The sequence below is a fragment of the Saimiri boliviensis genome, chromosome 2 (genome assembly GCF_048565385.1).
Source record: "Saimiri boliviensis isolate mSaiBol1 chromosome 2, mSaiBol1.pri, whole genome shotgun sequence".
NCBI classification, from domain to species: Eukaryota; Metazoa; Chordata; class Mammalia; order Primates; family Cebidae; genus Saimiri; species Saimiri boliviensis.
The window spans coordinates 67,230,388-67,253,450 of NC_133450.1; the positions used below are offsets into that span (position 1 = coordinate 67,230,388).

The window sequence follows — 23,063 nt, forward strand, 5'->3', positions numbered from 1 at the left end:
CTGCTTACAGGATGAAGTCCCAACGCCCTGGCAGGGCATTCAAGGTGCTTTGCAATTTAGCCACAACCTACATCTCCATCATTACTGCCCATATCCAGTGCCTCAGCCGCACCTGCCTCCTGCCTGCTAACGTCCTGCTCATTCATACTTACTGGCCACTGGCTGAAAGACCCTTCCTCCTGTTATCTGCTTGGAGGATTGTGGCAACTCTTTCCAGAACCTGCTCAAATGCAGCTTTCTGTGAAATGGACTACTATTCCCTGGTAGCTTAGACAGGGCCCTGGTGTTCGCTTAGGCTGGAATACAGTGGCTATTCACAGGTGTGATCATAGCTCACTGCAGCCTAGAACTTCTAATTGCAAGTAATCCTCCTACCTCAGCCTCCTGAGTAGCTGCATCTTCAGGCGCTAGCCAGGTGGATGCTTTCTTACATCTTTACTCGGCTTGCAATTAATTCCCTTTCCTCCCCTTTTCTCACCCACAATTTCCCAGTCTCCTTCAGCACTTGGCTCCACTATTACTTTTAAATTGTTTAAAAATTATTTTTGACATGATTTCAGACTTGCAAGAAAGTTACAAGAACAGCACAAAGAATTCTTGTATATCTTTTACCCTGATACCCTAAATATTGTTTGCAACATTTATCTTAACCTTCCATTCACCCAACTACCTGCCTGTCTAGCTTTTTTTTTTTTTTTTTTTTTTTTTTGGACAGGGTCTCACTCGGTTGCCCAGGCTGGAGTGCAGTGGCACTATCTCAGCTCACTGCAACCTTGGCATTCTGGGTTCAAACAATTCTCCTGTCTCAGCCTCTGAAGTAGATGGGATTACAAGTATGTGTCACCATGCCTGGCTAATTTTTGTATTTTTAGTAGACATGTGGTTCTGCCATATTGGCCAGGCTGGTCTTGAACTCCTGACTTCAGGTAATCTGCTTGCCTCTGCTTCCCAAAGTGCTGAGATTACAGGCATGAACCACCAAGCTAGACCCTACCTATCTTTCTATGTACTATCTCTAGAATCTTAATTTTACTTTTTCTGAACTGCTTGTGGGTTACTTTACAGACATTACTCCCCTCTACTCCTTTTGCTGTATAAACCAAGGACACTCTCTTAGGTGAGTACAGATACTAATCAAAATGAGGAAATTAACTTTGGTACCAACTGTTTTATCTAGTCCACAGATCTTATTCCGATTTCACAAATTGTCCCAATAAAGTCCTTTTATTTTTTCCTTTTCAGAGATAAGACCTTGCTCTGTTGTCCAGACTGGAATAAAGTGGCACAATCATAGCTCACAGGAGTCTCAAACTCCTGGTCTCAAGTGATCCTCCAACCTCAGCCTCCCAAAGTGCTGGGTTTACAGGTGTGAGCCACTGTGCCTGGCCTCAGTAAAGTTCTTCAAAGCAAAAAGCCCCAGATTATACACCACATTTAGTTGTCGTTTCTCTTTCGTATCCTTTAATCGTGAACAGTTTCTTCATCTTTCTTTTTTTGTTTTTCATGACAATTGCATTTCTGAAGTGTCTACGCCAGTTATTTTGTACAAAGTTCCTCATTTGGGTTTGTTTGGTATTTCCTTTTGATGAGTTCTCGTTGCACTAATATGGCAGAACTATCCCAGAGGTAATGCTCTGTTCATCTCAGCATGTCATATCAGGAGGTACGTGATGTCAATTTGTTCCATTTCCGGTGATGTTAACATGGGCCATGTGGCTGATTTGTTGATGTCTGAGTCTGCCCCTGGCCCGTGAAGCCATTCTCAAGGTCAGAGAGGGACTCAGCCTGATTCATCCCTGGCATCACAGTACCTGAGTATTTAGAATGTGAGGAAGTGAGGAATAAACACCTATGAAGCCCCTCCCCAAATGCCCGGCTCTGTGGTTGCTTCTCATTTAAGACTCACAGAGACCATATAATTTATCCTAATTTTACAGGTGTACTCAGTGAAGATGAATAATCTGCCTAAGAGCATTTGACTGGTAAGTTGCAGATCCAAACTCAAATCTAGGTCTCTCTGCCACTTCCCATAACACGAATGCCCGGGAATTAATACACCTAGTCAACATCATGCATTACTTTAAATGAATATTTTTTAAAAATTAAACAGAAAAATTGGCCGGGCGAGGTGGCTCATGCCTGTAATCCCAGCACTTTGGGAGGCCGAGACAGGTGGATCATGAGGTCAGGGGATCGAGACCATTCTGGCTAACACGGTGAAACCCCGTCTACACTAAAAATACAAAAAAACTAGCTGGGTGTGTGTGGCATGTGCCTGTAATCCCAGCTACTCAGGAGGCCGAGGCAGGAGAATCATTTGAACCAGGGAGGCGGAGGTTGCAGTGAGCTGAGATCATGCCACTGCACTCCAGCCTGGTGACAGACAGAGACTCCATCTCAAAAAACAAACAAAAAACAATTAAACAGAAAAATCTAACACCAAGATGACCAAGGAACTTAACACCAATTCTATATCAGTGAGGATTCATTTTTTTCTTCCTTTTTGTTCACTGATCCCTTCAACAAATATTTATGGTGGGCCTACTATGTGCCAGATGGTGTTATAGATAATAAGGACACAATAGTGAATCAGGAGCTTACATTCTAAATACCCTAACAGAAAACCCAACTAAGGTCACTTCAACAAGAAAAACAATAAAACCCAGAAAACAGAAAAACAAGAAAAACAGAAAACCCAACTAAGGTCACTTCAACAAGAAAAACAATAGCATTAGAGTAGCTCCAGGCTTGGTGAATTTAGTGACTCAGAGGTTTCATGGCTAAGGGTCGGTCTCTCTGAGACTCTTTTAGTCTTCTCTTTCAGGCCACAAGGTGTTTGCTTTAGTTTAAGCGAGACATTCTCAAAGGAAACACAGGGGACATTCCTGTTGTTGTCCCTTTAGACAAGCAAAGAAAGTCTTGCTAGAATCCTCCCGGCTGACTTCCCTTCCACCTCATTAGCCAGAACTATGTCGACCCATGCCTAAATCCACACTTGGCAAGAGGCTTGAGCCAGTACGCCTGGCTTAGGCACTGTGGACTCACCCCCACCCCACTCCAGACCACCTCTCAGCTCAGCCTTCCCCAAAGCGTTTGTCATCGAAAGAGTAGGCGAATGCACACACTTGCAACTTTCTTTTAAGAAGGAAAGAGGGAAAAGGTTGTTAAATAGGCTCCTGACAGTAGTTTTCAAACCTCCCCTCTACTAGTTTACCAAATATTGAGACTGTGGCTTCTTTGAAACTCTTGTTTATACAAACATAAATTTCCCTCACTGCTATTCCTTGTATTAAGTTCTGCTTCTTTTGACTTACTGTGAAGTCACATAATGTCTTTCTCTATATATTCCTCTATCTTATCCCATTCCAAATAAGGTTGCCTTTCCATGAGTATACAGAATCTTAACAAGGGGAGGTTTAAAAAATATTTAATAACTAGTACTAAGAGGTTCATTGATCACTACTTCAGGTGGGATCCTGGAGGTCCCTGGGCCAGGCATTTACTGTTTAGTTGCTGGATCGCGGGAGGTTCAGGAGGATCCCAGTAGAGGGCCAAGGGCAGCTTGGAGGATACTCCAACTCTACTATTTACCAGCTGGTATGAAAGTATTTAACAACTAGTATAACAGTCCCCACGTCACAGGCTGGACGTCAGCACGAATCTGCATCATGGCCATTTCCTGTAGTGTAATGATCCTAGAGTATATTGATCCTAATTTCCTAGAGTGTAATGATCACAGCACAATTTTCCCAGCTTCTGCCCCACTGTCAGGCAACTGGGCTGCCTCTGGTTTTAACTGAAATATCAAGCTCAGTTCTACACAACTCTATATGTGCTTTTGTTATTTGTATTATGTACTTATAAATATGTATTTCACATTTTGTTTCCTTGGAACATATTCCCCAAAGTGGTAATTCAAGGTCCAAGGGTCCGATCAATTTTACATGGTGATTTTAAAAAGCATTTAACCATAGGTTCAGAAACATCCTTGCCCATTTTTTCACAGACTCCTGTTGCTGGAGAGCTGGCAGGCAGTACAGTATGGTAGAAGGAGGGTGGGTGCTGGAGTAAGGAGAGTTGGGCTCAGGTCTGGGCAGTGATTCTGTACTAGGAGTTGGGGACTTGGCAGTGTCTTCACCTCTATGAAGCTTGGTTTCCCCAACTGTGAAATGTGCAATGGGGGAGGTGACATTTCTCCCAGCACCAGGCAGCAGGCATCAGTTGCCTGTATCTGTTCCTGATCGTGGCCTGAAACCCTGGCATCCTTGTCACACCCTCACCCTGGCCCACGTTTGTGGAGGGTAGGCTGAGTAACTTGACTTGAACTTGACTTGTCCAAGTGTCAAGGAAGGTGTGGTTTCTGCACCATCAGGAGGTGTGTAGACTGCCACCTTCTGGTGCAAAGTGTTAGTGTCCAGATGACTTGGGGATCAAGCTACTCTCCCTTGTGTCCCCCTGAAGATCTGACCCCACGGGGGAAGCTACAAGAGAAGGAGGGGGAGGTTCTCCCAACAGAGGCTGGCCCTGGGGTCTGATACTTTAAGGTGATGTCCTCCTTCTCCCATGACACTGGGAGAGGGAAAGATGCTGGGTTTTGAAAGGCTGCTTGTAAATGAAGGTGTTTTGGAGACTGGAGGCGATGGCAAAATGTATCTTTGCAAAAACAGGAGGTCTGTGTCAGTGATTTATTAAACCTGTTCAGAGAGGCTGAGAGCAGTGGTCAATCAGTCCACAAATATTTACAGAGCACCTCCCATGTGGCAGACACATGCTCCGGCAAACGCTGTTGAATTAGGCAGGCGGGGTTCCTGCTCTCATTGTCTAGTGGGAAACTTCGGTGATAAGATTGATTCTTGTTTAAGTGCTGTGCTTTCTTTTATTTATTTAGTTGAAGATAAACAGAACATTAAAAGTAATTTAAACCATAATATTTTGCCTCTCAAACAGTACAGCCGTTATTATTTCAATACCTTCCAGCCCTCGCAGATGTGTATGCACACTTTTAACAGAGCTATAATCATAATGCATATGTGATCCTGAAGTTTGTTGTATTTGACTAATAATAAACATCTCTACGTTGCTATCAATCTTTATAATTATCCTTATCACTGTATAAGAGGCAAATGTGTGGCTGTATCAAAATCTGTATAGCAATTCTCTTAAGTTTGGACTTTTTTTTTTTTTTTTTTTTTTTGCTATAATAGATATTGCTGATGTTGACTTCTTTATGCAGATTTGTTTGTTTTTTGAGATGGAGCCTCGCTCTATTGCCCAGGCTGGAGTGCGGTGGTGGGATCTCGGCTCACTGCAAACTCCGTCTCCCAGTTTCAAATGATTCTCCTGCCTCAGCCTCCTGAGTAGCTGGGATTACAAGAGCCTGCCATTATGTGCAGCTAGTTTTTGTATTTTTAGTAGAGATGGGGTTTCGCCATGTTGGCCAAGCTGGTCTTGAACTCCTGACCTCAGGTGATCTACTTGCTTTGGCTTCCCAAAGTTCTGGGATTACAGGCATGAGCCACTGTACTGTCCTCTTTATGCAGATTTTTATTGCATTACTTCTGAATAACCGTGGATATAGTTATTCCTATGTGTTTCCATATTCCCCTTCCCAAAGGAACTATTACTTATTTCCAATGCCACCAATATTGTATCAGGAAATCAATTTGCTTCAACATCAGGTACATTGAATATTGTTGCTTTAAGGCATTTTTGAAAATATTTTAAAATAGAGTCCTAAATTTGCTTTGTGTAACATATCTTTGGATGTCAGTAGTAGGCAGGTTCTTTTTCTTTCTTTTTTTTCCACATATGCTATTTATAATTGCTCTTGTGTGAATGTCTGTTTATATTGTGGTTAAAAATTTGAATGAGTCCCTTGTTTGATGGCTTTTCTTAAAAGAAAGAAAAGCAATAGAAGATTGTATTATTGTAGCCCAGAGGATCAGAATGATACATACGGTGTTACTCATTGGGTTAATAACTCTCTCTCTCTCTCTCTCTCTCTCACTCTCTCTGGAATCTTCCCAAGAAAGCTCAGCTGTTCCAGGATCTAGAGTGCAAGTCTCTGCTACTGCCCACAACTGCTAAGTAGAAAAGTGACTCTATAACACCCTTGGTGTGCTTGATTCAGTCATGGAAATGACCTTAATTCTCAGTGTTCATGAAAAAGAATTGGACACCAGCCTAGGTTACAATAATGCAAATGAAAAGTATGCGACTGGAAAGTTAATATGTTTCCTAGTGACTCAGAAAAACGCGTGGTATCCTTGAGTGTCTCAGCTGGGCGAAGGCCTCTTCAGATATGGCCCAAACCAGAGAAGTGAAGTGACTTGCCGAAGCTCACACAGCAAGCCAGAGGAGGGCTAAACCCCCAGCTGGTATCTACGTTAAATGAACCTGGGATTCTCTCCTTCCGGCCTTCCTCTCCTCTCCATGTCTTCTTCTCCCACCCACGGCCTGCCTTCTCCCAGCCTGCATAATTACCAAAGCATGCTCTGCGAGTGCCTTCTGCACTGGGAGTAGGTTTGCTTTTCCGGCATGCCCTCCAACAAGACCTCTGGGACTTTCTGGGAATTCAAAGTACTGTGCCACACAGTGATCTGGGCAGTAGCTAAAACATTTTGCCAGCACACAGGACCTTCTCAAAAAAGACTGCAGATGTTAGAAGCTGGGCCTGCGTGAGGGTGGGAGATCTTGACTTTGTCGGAAAGGCTTTTTGGTTTAAAACCTCACCATGCACAGTGGCTCACTCTGTATTCCCAGCACTTTGGGAGGCTGAGGTGGGTGGATCACCTGAGGTCAGGAGTTCGAGACCAGCCTGGTCAACATGGTGAAACCCTGTCTCTACTAAAAACACAAAATTAGCCAGGCATGGTGGTGCATGCTTGTAATCCCAGCTACTTGGGAGGCTGAGGCAGAAGAATTGCTTGAACCTGGGAGATAGAGTTTGCAGTAAGCCAAGATCACGCCATTGCACTCCAGCCTGGGCAACAAGAGTAAAACTCCATCCAAACGAACAAACAAAAAACACCTCATTACTTTTTCTGGGACGATTAGATGGAGAAAAGAACTAACACTTGAGTAACATTTACTGTGTAGTAGGCACTACCTCCCTTAATTTCCTAAAAACACATATGAAATCAGAGTTTTGGGAATGGAGGTTCAGACAGGTTAGGAAACTTGATCAGCTCCCACAGCTATGATGTTGCTAATCCACTGGTTCTGGAAGGACCGATCAGGATCAGCCGGCGGGGAGAGGCTTTTTCAGACTGGTACTCACTTATGTTTCCCAGTGAGAGCAGCTGCACCCTATGGTGCTCAAGGCAGGACATCACCCCACAGACATCCTGGTCTGGACAAGGGTCAACAAACTGATGAGGTATGCCAGAAGCTAGAAATCCACAGGGAGGGTTCGTGATAAAGCCAAAGAAAACAGCATCTAGAAGAGTTCCTTCGGGAAGAAAAATATAGAAGAATCCTAAAGATTGGGACAAGGGGAGTGTAACTCAAGGCCAGAGAAGACAGAGGCTTAGTGGGAGGGAGAGTGCAAGGGGACTGGGCCCAGGACAGGCTGACCTATTCCCAGGAAGGGTGCAGCAGGTGGGAGGGTGTGGCAGGGCTTAGGTCAGGGAGGGGCACCCAGGCAGAATATCAGTCTACCACACTTGGAACAGGCAGGGTGCAGCTGGGCTAGAAGGAGCACTTGACCAGGAGATTTAAGACCCAGTTCTGGCTGTGTAGCCTCAAACAAGTCGCATCAGCTGTCTGTGACTTGGTTTCTTTCTCATTAAAAATAGGCACAAAAATAACCTCTGCTGCCTCTCAGTGAGATTATGGGAATTGACTGAGTTAACTCATGTAAAAGTGTTTTATAAACTGTGAAACACTATACAAATGTCAAAGAAGGATTATTAGACACAGCAGTAAGTTCTAATTCATTATTATTCAGAATTCCAGCAACTCAGCTTATTCTTGGCTGCGTTTTATTGACAAGGCAGCATCTGATGCCCATTGAGATTCTGCTCATTAAAGCCTGGCACAGAGCGAGGCCTCTGTGTTAACACCCTCCCCACCCCAGCTCCTTTGTCCTGATGTTCTTACACCCTCAGTCCAACTAGGATGGATCTCAGCTACATAGAAAATTCTCTATGTATAGTGGTCTGACTGCCCTCGAAAAAACCTAACTCTCATTCTTAACAAAAGCTTTTGGTGAAAACTTCATTCATCCAAGAATATATATATATATATATATATATATATATATATATATATATATATATATAAAACATGTAAGTACAGGTTAAGGAATCGCAATAGAACAAACCATACACTAAACTTTAGAAAAAAAATACTACCAGTGCCTGCAAACCTCCTATTGTCCTTCCCTGATGCATTCTCTTCACTCTTCTATTCTTGATTTTGCATTAATCTTTCTCTTGCTTTTTATTTTTTTTTTTGAGATAGGATCTCACTCTGTCACCCAGGCTGGAGTGCAGTGGTGTGATCATGGCTCACTGCACCCTCGATCTCCCAGCTCAGTTGATCCTCCCACCTCAGCCTCACTGGTGGCTGGGACCACAGGCACATTCCACCATACCTGGCCACTTTTTTATTTTTATTTTTAAAGATGCAGTTTCGCTATGTTACCCAGGCAGGTCCCAAACTCCTAGGCTCAAGCAATTCTGCCTCAGCCTCTCAAAGTGCTGGGATTACAGGCTTGAGCCACTGAGTTCAGCTTCTCTTACTTTTTAGGAAGAGCTTCACCTCATATATATTATTCCTAGTTTTTCTTGTCTGAACTTTTATCCCGGGGATCATACTGTAAGTATTCTTTTATAACTTGCTTTTTGCATCTGTGATCTCCCTGCGTTGGTGGATGCATCTGTAGTTCATTCATTTTCACAGCTATATAGTATTCCACTATGGGAATATGTTAAAATTTGTTCTATCTACAGTAAATGGACGTTTGAGTTGTTTCTAATTTGGGACTGTTTTAAACCATGCTTGTTTAGGTCTCCTGCTGCCTATGTATGAGAGTTAATATTTATCTAGAGGTGGAATTACTGAGTCATAAGGTATGCGTGTCTTTAATTTTATCAGATAAGGCCAAACTGTTCCAAGTGGTTGTACCAATCAACTCTCCCACCAACTGTGTATGAGAAATCTTTGTTCTGCATCCCTGCCCCTGCTTGACTTTGCCTGTGTTTTAAATTTCTGCCAGCCTGGTGGCTGTAGAATTGTATCTAATTTTTATTTTAGTTTGCATTTCCCTTATTACTAAGCAGGCTGAGCATTTTTTTCATATATTGGTGGTCTTTTTGTATTTCCGCATCCCTGAAATGCCTGTTCATGTCTTTTCCCCATTGAAAAAATTAAATTGTTCATTCTTACTGATTTGTGGAAGTTTTCCAAATGGATTCCGGACAGGAATTCTTTGCCTGTTGTATGTGTTACAGTGATCCAGTCCAGTCTCCGGCCCATCTTCTCACTCTCTGTGTTACGTTTTTTATGACTAGACGTTCTTAATTTCAGTGCGGTCGCCCTTGCTCTTTTCCTGGTACTTTTGGTGTCTTGTTTAAAAAGTGATTATTACTTTTTTTTAACCTGAGGCCCTAAAGACGATCTGGATTTTCTTCTAAAAGTTTCAACATTCCAAATGTCTTTCTTGGGACTGCTCTGCCTGCTGAGCTCCTGAATCTTTCCACAAAATGCTTCTGCAAGCCGGAGGCTATTTCTATTCTAGTGGGCCTCCTCTCCGCACAGACGGCCCCGGTCTGCCAAGTGCTCAGAGAAAGGCTCCATTCAGGAGGCAGGCGGCTCTCCACGGCCGCCTGTGTCCCGCGCTCTCTGCGGGCTGCAGGCCCCTAGGAGGCGCCTTTGCTCCGGGCCTGGAGCTCCCTCCCGAGACGCCTCTGCGCCCGGCTCCTGCCCAGGGCGCCCTTCCCTCCTGCAGGCGGCGCGGGGGCGGCATCTCCTCTGCGTGGAGCCAGGATCTCTGCTTTGGAACACCGTCCTTGGGCCTCACTAGCCTCGTCCTGCCCCTGATCGCTGGGGCTGGGCCTCTTTACCATTCCTGCTCCCCTAGTTTCAAATCTACCCTCCCGCTTCCTGCTCGGACCCCTTTCTTGGAATCCTCTCGATTCCTTCCTTCTTGTCTTTTAGGGAGGCCCCACAGCAGCATCTTTTATGGGTCAGATGCTGCTGAGGTTTCAACCTACCCGAAACTGTTGCAGCATGTAATTGAGGAAACTGCAGGCTTCCCAAAGGATCAGACACCAGGGAGCCGCAAAAGGTACAAAACCCGAAAGGCGCACCACATGTTTCAATGTTAGATTTCGCCTGACCTTTTCAGCTCCACCGGTTAATATCTGGTTCCACAGTTTCCTCTTTCGTCAGTTTTCTTATCTGGAAGATCGAGTGGCTAATCATTGCCTTGCCATTTTTGTAAGGATGAAATAAGATAACTTGGGTAAGGTTCATGGTGCCTGGCACATAATAGGAACCCACAAATCGTAGTTTCCCTTTGTCTTAGCTTGAGACCCCAGAACACACAGCCAGAGGCTGAGCTTAGGCACAAATGCTTTCTTGTCTGTCTTCATCTCCGGGAAGCAAGAGTGGAGGAAAACGAGAAATGAGGGAGGCAGGCAGGAAGCGCAGATCCAGGGTGACATGGAGGGGGCATAGCAAGTCAGGGGCCATGTGGTGTTTCTCTGGAGAGGCTGCATGGAGACCCTGGAGGAGAGGAGAACACTCTCCCTGCCTGTGCCTGCCCACCTCCTATCTCTCATTAGTCAAAGTTTCCATGTGGGAGGTTGAGTCCCCTGCATTCTAGGCTGTTTCACTCGGAACCCTTCTGGAGGTCTCCTGGGGAAGCCTCAGGTGTGGGTGCCTGAGAGACTGCAGCTCCTGTTGTAGTGGGAGGGATGGGGAACCATACTACATGCTGACCTTTGACCTTGGGGGAACCTGAGACAACTATTGGTAGTAGCAATGTGGTGATGGTGGTGGCTGTTAGGGCTCCATGACAGCGACAGTGTGAGTTACCAATACACTCTGGCCAAGAAGCAGGGTGAGGGGCCCAGGTACGGGATGGGAGATCAGGTGTGCTGCGTGGATCTGTGGCATGTGTAGACTGCATTTGGTACACCTGTCACTTTTCTTGTGTTCATGTGAGCTCTGCTTCCCAGGACATTGAACGCCAGGCACATTCACATTCATCGAATACCAGTAGGGGTACAGAGATGAATGAAGCAGGCATCGGGTCTATGGTTTCATACGCTAAACAAATACTATATTTCAGAAGGATGGGGTGTTTTTGCTCACATTGTTGTCCAGTGCAGGTCAGTGGTTCTCCTGCGTGGCTCTCCTCCATGCAGTGACTCAGGGATCCCGGCTGCCTTCATCTTCTGAAACCATCATCTATACCTTCCCCGTCACTGTGAAAGGAGCAGAGAGGATTGAAGGCTCGCATGGGAGCTTTTAAGGGCCACATCATTTCTGCCTACATTTTCTTTGTCAGAATTCAAGTTCAAACCCAATGTAATAGCAAAGGAGTCCAGGAAAAGTAGTTTTCCTGTATTTCTAGGCGGAGGAAACAGGATAGAAAAACACAGCATTGACTCTACCACAGACTAAAGACAAGTTAAGGTATGACCTCTATGTCAGAGGACCTCAGAATCTAGCTGGGAAGAAAGAGCAACTGGAAGGAAAAGTTGAATAACAACACATGATTGCAAATGCTGTGTCAACAGTATTCTGAAATTAGCAATAATAATAAAAAAAAAATAGGCTGGACACAGCGGCTCATGCCTGTAATCTCAGCACTTTAGGAGGCTGAGGTGGGAGGATTTCTCGAGTCCAGGAGTTTGAGACCAGCCTGGACAACATGGTGAAAACATATCTCTACTAAAAATACAAAATTAGCAGGGCATGGTGGCACACACCTGTAATTCCAGCTACCTGGTAGGCTGAAGTACAAGAATCACTTGAACCCGGGAGGTGGAGGTTGCTGTGAGCCAAGATTGCACCGCTGCACTCCAGCTTGGGTGACAGAAAAAGACTCCATCTCAAAAAAAAAAAAAAAAAAAAAAATACTGTAAGAGTTCAAAAGGACCAAGAATGGATCAAAATAGTTAGATCAGGGTTTATGGAGAAGGTAGGATTTGAATTGGGTTTTGAAGGACTGGTAAGATTTAACCACAGAATAGGAACTATTCTGGAGGTGGGGGGAGCAGCATAAACCAATGGGGTCACACTGGAGAAGGCAGGAAGGGTTAACCCCGGTAAAGCACAAGCACTAAGGAGTCCTCCTGATTGCTGGCCAGGGAAGGGTGTCGATGGAAGGATTGGGGTGGAGTAAGGGAGGGCTGGACAACAGACAGAGAGGCTTCCAAGCAATTTGCCCCCCTGTCCCTGCTGAAGTATTTCGGTGTCTTAGCAACTAGAATGGCTTCATCAGTGCTTGTAGGCTGGACATCTGCCCTGAATTAAAGACTTATGATGGCTGAGGATGGAAAGACAGGGTAGAACTAAACTGTGATGGACTTCAAATACCAGCATGTTTGAGATTTCCAAAACAGAGATGAACATCATTTATTTTCACAGACCAAGCTTAGAGACACCTCCTCCCAATAATAATCAATAGTAAACAAGTGGTTACACAGGAATAAATGATAGTGTGCTCCTATGGTAGGATACTCTGTAATCATAATCATTAAACTCCAACTTCTGAAGACTTTTAATGATAGAATAAGTGAAAAAAATAGAAAACTATAGAGCATAATACCAATTTAGTAATGAATAAATATAAAAATATCAAGACTAAAAGAATAAACATCTAACTGGAAATCGTGGTTATTTTTTAAATTAATTTTTAAATTGACAAAAATTGTATGTATCAGTTACAACATGTTTTACGTATAATTTTTTCAAAAAAAAACCCATATAATTATGTTATAAAACAAATATGTATAATTATGTTATTTTTGGATGGTAGTACTATCATTGATGTTTCTTTTCATAAAGATTTTTATGTTTTTGACTTTTTCTATAAAGAACACATACTTTTATAGTGAAAAATATGTAATGAATGTTATTCCTCAAAAGTACAGTATAAACATGCAGGGTTTGGTACAGTGGTTGCCTTTTCTACTGTTTTATTCTTTCTTGCAGGTGAATCCCATTCTCATGTTTGCAGTATCTGACAGCTGGATGTCCACATGGTGCCGTCCACAGTGGCTGAGCACCTTCTGTCCCTGGGAGCTCAGACTCTGCTGCCACAGAGGAGACAACCAGAAAACCCTCCTCACTGGCTGTGATCATTCCTGAAAGGTCTTCAGGTGTGCCTGTAATTCCAGCAATTCTCAGAGTGAATATCTACACCAGAAAAGCACATAACTACCATGAGCATAAGGTGTGGGAGAGCCAAGGAGGGACCATAGAACTATAGACAGTGAGATCACAGCCAGACACAACTTCTCATTTTATAGATGAGAGACCTGAGGCCCAGAAAGAAGGAGGCACTTGGCCACGGCCACACAGTGAGTTAGTGAGGCTTGAGCCCAGGTCTTCAGAGTTCTGTGCCGAACTAGTCTCAGGCTGTTAGGTAATTGGCTTTCCTGGATTCTGGTCAAATTCATTTTTTGCCTACTCTGCCACATCTACACAGATTTGGGTTAAAGTTCATTGATTCATGTCTATTTCTTGTCTATTCAGTTTTGTGGCTCCCTGGATCTCTTTGACTAACTTCTGTTCATTTTAAATCCAATATCAATACATGGTGAAAATATTCTCTGAAAACAGTCTGGCACTTCCTCAAAAAGTTAAACATAGGTTTACCATATGACCCAGCAATTCTCCTCCTAAGTACATACCCAAGAGAACTATAAACAAGTTCACACAAAATTTACACTTATATATTCAGCAGCATTATCCATAGCAGTCAAGAAGTGGAAACAATCTAAATCTCCATCAACTGATGCATGGGTAAAGAAAATGTGCTATTCAAACAACGAGGTATTATGTGGCAATAAAAAGGAATGACGTACTGATCCATGCTACGGTACAGACGAACTTTGGAAATATTATGTTAAGTGAAAGAAGGCAGTCAGTAAAGACCCACATCATATAATTCCATTTACATGAAATGTCCAGAATAGGCAAATCCATAGAGACGAAGTAGATTAGTGGTTTTCAGGGGATCAGGGCAATGGGAAGTGACTGCGACTGCTAATGGATGTTGAGTTTCCTTACTGGCTGATGAAAATTAGATAGTGGTGATGGTTGCATAACTCTGAATAAACACACACACACACACACACACACACACACGCACACACACACGCACACAGAGACACACACTTTAAAAGGATGAATTTTGGCCGGGCGCGGTGGCTCACGCCTGTAATCCCAGCACTTTGCGAGGCCGAGGTGTGTGGATCATTTGAGATCAGCCTGGCCAACATGGTGAAACCCCGTTTCTAGTAAAAATAGAAAAATTAGCCAGGCGGTAGTGGTGAGCCCCTGTAATCCCAGCTACTTGGGAGGCTGAGGCAGGAGAATCACTTGAGCCTGGGAGGTGGATATTGTGGTGAGCCAAAATTACACCACTGCACTCCAGTCTGGGCAACAAGAGTGAGACCCTGTCTCCAAAAACAGAGGAAACAAAAAACAAAAGGAAAGAAAAGAAAAGGGACGAATTATTTGGTATGTAAATTACATTTTTAAAAAGATGGTTTCTGATTAAAACCCAAGAAAAATGAAACTGGAGGAAATTCACAGTGAGAAAAGTGTTACGATATGAAGATCTAGACTTCAAATGCCTAGAAAGAGCATTTATAAGTAGGTTTTCTACTCGGAAAAATGGAGTGAATGGTGGAATAGGTCCTGCCTTATAAACTAGCTACTCGGATGTGAATTAGAATCCCAGTTCCTCTACTACCTGGTTGCATAACCTTGGTCAAGTTACTTGCCTTTCATCAACCTCAGTTTCTTCATCCATTAAATGGGATAATAAAGTTTCTCTTACAGGTAAAGGCATGTACTGTGTCTTGAACTCACATTGCATTTGGTTTCCCCTTATCTTTTCCCTAATCTCAGCAGTCACCCTGAGACTGCAATGTTGGCACTTTGGCTCTCAAGCAGAGTCTGAAAACTTCTGGGTGCCTCTTAAACTGTGATGTGCACAGGAGTTCTTTTCTTTCCCCTTACCTTTTCTCAAACTCTGTAGGTTTAGTGACTAGTACAGGCTTCTCAAACAAAAATGTGCATAGAGTCACTTGGGAATCTTGTTAAAAAGATAGAATCTGATTCTCAGGTCTGGGATGGGGTCTGAGATTCTGCATTTCTTTCTTTCCTTTTTTTTTTTTTTTTTTCTGAGATGGAGTCCTGCTCTGTCGCCCAGGCTGGAGTGCAGTGGCATGTTCTCGGCTCACTGCAACCTCTGCCTCCTGGGATTACAGGCGCATGATACCACAGCCAGCTAATTTTTGTATTTTTAGTAGAGATGGGGTTTCACTATGTTGGTCAGGCTGGGAGATTCTGCATTTCTAAAAATCTCCCAGGCAATGCTGTCGTTTCTGGTCCTTGGAAACTCCTGACTAGCATGGTTCTAGCTCACAGGAAATGCGAAGCTAGAATGATTTATAGAACCTTCCTCAAGTTGCAAAAATTAACTGGGTTTTATAACAAAAATACAAAAATACAGTCCAAAATAGTGTCAAAGATTTTTTAAAAATTCCTTTTAGAGGCCAACGGTGATGGGTCATGCCTGTAATCCCAGCACTTTGGGAGGCCAAGGCAGGGGTATCATGTGAGGTCAGGAATTTGAGACCAGCCTGACCAACATGACGAAACCCTATCTCTACTAAAAATACAAAAACTAGCCAGGCATGGTGGCGCGTGCCTGTAATCCCAGCTACTCAGGAGGCTGAGGCAGGAGAATCTCTTGAACTTGGGAGGTGGAAGTTACAGTGAGCTGAGATCGTGCCATAGCACTCCAGCCTGGTGACAGAGTGAGATTGTCTCAAAAAAAAAAAAAAAAAAAAAAAAAAAAATATATATATATATATATATATATATATATATAGACAGAAATCTCTGCAGCCTTCTCTGAGGGTCCAGAGTTAACATATGAAATTCTAATTTGAACCACAAAAATTAATAGCAACATGTATACTTGTATAAAGTGTCAACATTTTCCAAGTGTAACTTGTATCTAGTATTTCATTTACTCCACTTAGACCAGGTCTGGGAGGTAGGCAGAGTGTGGGTGATTATCTACATTTTGTAGATGACAAACATTGAGGTTCAGGTAGGTTAAGTGATCTGTTGAAGCCACTTAGATTGTCCCTGGCTGAGGCGGGGCACAGGAAGACCATTCCTCCCTGTACCTGAGTCCTGGGCCTGCCCTCCTTATCATGACATGTCACAGGATTCTGTGCAACTTCAGATCTTCTCCCTGGGTCCTGAGTCTATAAATAAGGCAACTTTGGGGAGAAAAAGGCTGGGCATGGTGGCTTATGCCTGTAATCCCAGTGTTTTGAGAGACTAAGGCAGGATGATCCTTGAGGCTAGGAGTCTGACACCATGCTGGGCAACATGGTGAGACCCCATCTCTACAAAAAAAAAAAAAAAAAAGGCAAGAGAGAGGACCCCTAGCAAAGGGTATCCTCAGATGTGCAGGATAATGGAGCTAGTAATATTTATACCGTTTCTTTCCTTGGCCCCCACCTCACAATTCAGAATTTTAAAATGTCACAGTCTTGCCTACACCAAAACAAGCATGTTTGGGATCCAAACACCCATCTTGCTGCCTTCTTGCCCTTGCTGTTTACAGGAAAGCAGGAAGGCTGCAGGTCTTCAGCCTTCCTTTCGGATGGCACACCACAGCCTAGCGGATGCAGGCTCCAGAAAACTCTCAGGCCATTGCAGGGGAAGTGGAGGCAGAAACAAACTCTTTCAGAGTTGGAGTTTTTCTCTGCTAACTCAATCAGTTAGACATTCACGAGTCTAAAAGCGTGACTTTTAGCACTGTAGGGTTCGATCTGGGGAATTTTAGAAATGAAGTCTGGAGCTGGGTACGGTGGCTCACGCCTGTAATCCCAGCACTTTGGGAGGCTGAGGCGAGCAGATCATGAGGTCAGTCAGGAGTTCAAAACCAGTCTGACCAATATGGTGAAACCCCATCTCTACTAAAAATACAAAAAAAAAAAAAACAAAAATTAGCTTGGGGTGGTGACGTACACCTGTAATCCCAGCAACTTTGGAGGCTGAGGCAGGAAAATCACTTGAACCCGGGAGGCAGAGGTTGCAGTGAGCTGAGACTGTGCCATTACACTCCAGCCTGCACAATGGAGTGAGACACCATCTCGAAAAAAAAAAAAAAGTCTGGGCCCTAACGCCAGAAATCTGCAGTGGGGCCTGGGATCTTGAAAAGCTTCCCAGACATTCTAACATGTAGCCAGGGTGACAAACTGCTAAACGGAGGTCAAGAATTTGAATAGATCCCACCTCCTACCCTGCCCTACAGGCGTGTTACTTCTATCCACTCTGTCCCACATACAGAGATTATGCTCACCCTGAATTGAAATATTATGTAAATTCCACTCCTCACAAATGAGGTCACGTGTGTGATGCGTGGGCTGGAAAGGAGATGGGTTCATCTCTTGGCTTCACCACTTGCTATCAGCGAGGCTGCACAGGAAGGGAGTTACAGGAACAGGCCTCTGGGCCTGCATCCTGACTCCACTGCTAACTAATTTAGTGACTCTGGACACACTGCTAAGCCTTTTGAGGCCTCAGTTTCCTGATCTGTGAAATGGGGCTGTGGGTTGTTGAAGGGATGCAGGGCTGCGAAGAGAGCACAATTGCATGACCTGAGCATGAGAGTCTCTTTACATTTTCCAACCCCAGCCACTCAGTTTCCTCACCCTGGTTGGCTGTTCTGAGAGAATGCAGGCATTGACTAAGCCAGGTGCAGTGGCTCATGCCTGTAATCCCAACACTTTGGGAGGCTGAGACAGAGGAGGATTTTTTGAGGCTAAGAGTTTGGGACCAGATTGGACAACGTGGCAAATCCTGTCTCTACAAAAAATACAAAAATTAGTTGGGCCTGGTGGCGCCCATGGTCCTAGAGGCTTGGGAGGCTGAGGTGGGAGGATCACTTGAGCCCAGGAAGTCAAGGCTGCAGTGAGCTGAGATTGCACCACTGCACTCCAGCCCGGGGAACACAGCGAGACTCAGTCTCAAAACAACAGCAATGTGACAAAATAAAATAAAATAAAGTTGACCAGTAGCAGGAGTGGGGTCCAGCACCCATCTCCTAAATCTGCTGACCCACTCTATTTTATTCCACCCAATCAAATTAAATTGCACGCCTTCCTATTTCAGCTGAAGTTAACAACCCAATTCCATCCCTCCATTCCACTTCACTGCCCATCCCGCCCAGCCCTGGTGGCTTCCCTAACTGGTCAAAGCAACTGAATTTCATTCAGTTCAATTCTTCTCTATCCCTCTACTCGTAAAGTTGCCAGATTTAACAACAGCAACAAGATACGAGATGCCCGGCTAAATCTGAATTGTAGCTAAGCACTGAGCAATTACTGTAGTAGAAACATGTCCTGTGCTATATTCAAATTCGAATGAGATCTTTTAAAATGAAAATTCAAATTTCAGCAAAATGTAGTTTCTTTGGCAACCTACCCTGGTATCAGTGCTTGGGAAGAGCTGGCTCTGTGCCTCTCAGGCTTTTTCTTTCCCACATTATAGCGCCTGCCTTGTAAGACAAATTATAACCGTTTCCCTGCAGACTGGGAGCAACTAGGAGACATGTATACAATTAATATTAGCATAGTTCCTGGTACTATTTGTGGAAGGTAGAAGGGAAGGAAAAGAGGGAGGGAGAGAGAGAGAAAGGCAGAGAGGAAGAGATGAAGGCGAAGGATGTCCCCAGGTCTGAAGCCCCAGCAGTACCTTTCGAGAATGGGACTTGAGCGGCAGCCTGGGCCCCTTCTCTCTCACTCTAATCCCTGCAGCTCTGGTCAGGGCAGAAATCTCTGTGGCTCTACGAAAGCTTGTCTTGGGGCAATTATCTTGGTACGCACATCGTTGCCTTCAACATATGGAACTGTATGGGGGACGCACCTGATGGTGATGCATACCGAGTCTACTCTGAGAATGACCCTGTATGGCAGATGCACCTGAATGCAGTTTCGAGCCAAGGAATCCAGGAGTGGCCAATTTGGAGTCATTCCTTATTTAGGAAGAACACCTGAGCCCCAGGTCCTTCCTGTGGAACACAGGAAATCGAGGCCCTTTGTTTTGGCTTAAATGAAGGTTGCCACGTGGAGGTTGTTAGGGGGAGGGTGCTAAGTGAAAATGCTACATAAACTACGTGACTTTTGCAAACCGGGTTCTCTTGTCCAGCTTGTCCCCCCTGAGCTCTTTCCCCTGTATGTAAGCCCTTAATAAAACCCCGTGTGTCCTTCACTGGCTCTGGGTCTCGTCTTTGGCCTCTTGAGTCTGGTGCCGTACCCATTGGAGTCGATAGGGGTTGGCACAGCAGGGACCAATCCAGTAACTCTGCCCTCTCCCCCCCACCCATGGGAGGAGACAGCAAAGAATAGTCTCACTTTATGTCAACTGTACTCCCTACAAAGTTAATCATCAGCCCCCATCCCAATGCATCTTGCTGAGATTGGAGGTGGAGAGGTGGGGTTCCGGGGGAGAGATGAGGTACTGGCTTTGCAGAAATGACGCTGTGGCTTTCAGAAAGTTTGTACAGGGGTAGCTGCCCCACAGCTGGAGGTGCTCTAAAAATGTTAAACGTTTCCAGCTGTGGACACTGGGGCAAGTCTGCAAATGAGGAAAATCCCACTATCACGCTCTTAAAATACAAGGAAGCAGGTGCTACACCAAGGGTGTTTGTCAACAGGATGGGCAGGGCCACCTCTGCTTGGTGAGGGCGAGGTGGAGTGAGTGAGGTGGGGTGGGGCAGGGCAGGGCCAGGCTGAAATTGGACAGGGACTTGAAGAAGCCAGGCACCTGCTCAGAGAGGGGAGGAGCCTTCCAGCCAGGGAAGAGTATTTGCAAAGATCCTGGCAGGAAGGCCAGGGAAGAGATGGGAATTCTGGCCTGGCTGGCTGGTAGAGTGCCTGGGGGCAGAGAAGAGAGATGCTCCTGGAAAGTGGGGTTGCAGCCACTTGTGAGGGTTATGACTGCCCAAGTAAGGGGCATGGCCTTCTGTTGACTTAATGGGACACTCAGAGTCTTTAGGTAGGAGAGTAATGTAATAAAATGTGTGTTGTTTCAACTTTTTTGCCTATCTTTATGATAAAGACTATTACAATGGCCTGTATGTTTTAAAAGTTTACATTTCGAACACTTGTTTTTAAAATTATAGGGTGTGCAACATTTCAGAACAAAAATTTCCATGGGATTTTATAGAACAATTAAGAGGAGATACATTCTCTGTGCAGCTATTTTAATACAGTAGACTACTATATATACTTTTTCATTTCTATTAAATTAAAAGGCCTACTAAGTAATTGTAATGTCTAAATAAATCTACGTTTATAGAAGAATATTGCTGAGGTCAACACAAGTTACTATTTGTATTTGCATTTTCAATTAAAAGATTAACTTAAAAAAAAAAACAAAACAAACTCGTGACTGACACCTGTGATCTTAGCACTTTGGGAAGCTAAGCCAGGCAGATGAAGAGGTCGGGAGATAGAGACCAGCCTGGCTAACACAGTGAAACCTCGTCTCTACTAAAAATAATACAAAAATGAGCCGCGCATGGTGGCATGTGCCCGTAATCCTAGCTACTCGGGAGGAGGCTGAGGCACAAGAATCACTTGAACCCGGGAGTTGGAGGTTGCAGTGAGCCAAGATCCTGCCACTGCACTCCAGCCTGGGTGATAGAGTGAGACTCCGTCTCAAAAAAAAAAAAAAAAAAGGAAACTCAGTGACTCCTGACATGTATCTGTACTTACTTGGCATAGAATAGTTTCCTACTTCTCCAGTAATATAAGCAAATAATTCAGTAACATTCGTGCTTCTAGAAACAACAGCTGAGTTTCAGAAAAATAGTATTTTCTCTGGTTCTTCACAGTTCACCTTGAATATTATTTGGGTATTTCTAAAACTACTTGTACTTTTTCTTTCTTCCTTTTATTTAAAAAATTTCAAGACATACAGAAAAGTTGCAACGACCATAGACCAAGCCCCTGTATACCCTTCAATGAGATTCGCCAGTTGTTAACATTGGACCACAGTCTCTCTCTCTCTCTCTGCACCTCCTGGGTGTTGATGTCTCTTGGGTTCCCACCTTTGGAGAACCTGAGAGCTTGCCTGCTCTGAAACTTTCCAACCTTCCCTACATCCAAAAAATTCACACCCACCAGCCTCCCAGTTTCTCACTGTCCTTCTTTCTTTGAAATGAGGAGTAAGAAGATTAGAGCTCAAATTCTGGTTCCTCTCCTTTGTGACCTTGAGGAAGGCAACGTTTCTGGGCTTCAGTTTCCTCATATTTTTGAGACAGGATTTGCTCTTTTTGCCCAGGCAGGAGTGCAATGGTGCAATCTTGGCTCATGGCAACCTCTGCCTCCCGGGTTCAAGTGATTCTCCTGCCTCAGCCTCCCGAGAAGCTGGGATTACAGGCGTATGCCACCACACCTAGCTCATTTTTGTATTTTTAGTAGAGATGGGGTTACTCCATGTTGGTCAGGCTGGTCTCAAATTCCTGATCTCAGGTGATCTGCCCACCTCGGCCTCCCAAAGTGCTGGGATTACAGACACGTGGGCCCGGCCAGTTTCCTCATTTTTAAAATGGAAGAATATGTGGCGGGAGGGGGCAGGGAAGGGAGAGCATCAGGACAAAGAGCTAATGCATGTGGGGTTCAATACCTAGGTGACGACAGGTGCAGCAAACCACCCTGGCACACGTTTACTTATGTAACAAATCTGCACATTCTGCCCATGTATCCCCGAACCTAAAATACATTTTAAAAATAACAAAATGGAGGAATAATGCTTAAAACAAATAAATGTATATGAAAGTGCTTTGTGAACCCTAATGGCTCCATAAAAATGTAAGGGGCCATATTACCATAAATGAAATTCTCTGACGTATTAATAGCTTAATGAGCTAATGGTCCCAAGTTATCACGGCAGCCCTACGAACTGGGAAACACTTTGAAGCCAGAGGTGTCTAGTCTGCCATTAATTACTTGTGTGACCTTGGGCGAAGCTGTGTATGGGGTCTAAGTTTCTTCATCTGCAAAATGGATATCACGATCCCTACCTCGCAATGGAGTTATTTGTGTTTGCTCAGCCCCAGGGCTTGCCTGACTGACCGGGGCTGCAGGGCAAGAAGGCCGGGAGGTTAGCGTTGAGCTTTGGGGTGAGAGGGCACAGGGGCAATGATTCTCAACCTTGGATGCACATTAGAATTATGTGGGAACTTTAAAAAATCCCAATGCCCAGGCTGTACCTGGAATAAACTATCAGCCTCTTTAGGGAGTGAGGCCAGGCACCAGTATTTGTTAAAGTTCCTCTGCGATTCCAACGCCAAGTGAGCTAACAAAGCTAACTTCTGCTGTCCCTTCTCTTCTCTCCCTTTGGGACCATGACCCAAAAGAGTAACTAGTGGGGGCAACCCTAGGCCTGGGGCAAAGTGGTGAAGAAGGCACTCCAGGATAGGCAGGACTTTCAGATCCTCGCTCACACAGGCAGCTGCATACTGGGGCTGCCTAAGTTTCCTGAGTGTATTTAGGTTGAAGCCATTAAGTGACATCATCTGAAAGCTAAAAAGATGAGATTACAGCGTCATGTTGATACCCTCCTCCCTTACCACCACCCCCGCCCCTCTGACCGAGTACAAAGGACCTTTTAAAAACTCTCCTTAATGATAGCTAGATATTGAAATGTTGAAGCTGCCTGTTCAAAACATCAGCAATATACTTAAATGTATAATAAGCACATTATGCGTTTAGCCTGGGTTTAGACAGAACTGTCAGCCTGCCGACAAGCTGCGCTGTCAGCCAGAGGCTTCCAGGAGACCA

The 23,063-nt window shown here is 44.4% G+C and overlaps 1 protein-coding gene across 1 annotated transcript in view; it reads right to left on the reverse strand.

The window, feature by feature from the left end:
* USP3 (ubiquitin specific peptidase 3) overlaps positions 1 to 23,063 on the reverse strand; it is a 174,366-nt gene that overhangs the window by 126,937 nt on the left and 24,366 nt on the right. The window contains exon 2 of the mRNA XM_074393504.1: positions 11,323 to 11,435. The gene's annotated coding sequence lies outside the window, so the exon portion shown is untranslated. The remainder of the gene's footprint in view (positions 1 to 11,322; positions 11,436 to 23,063) is intronic.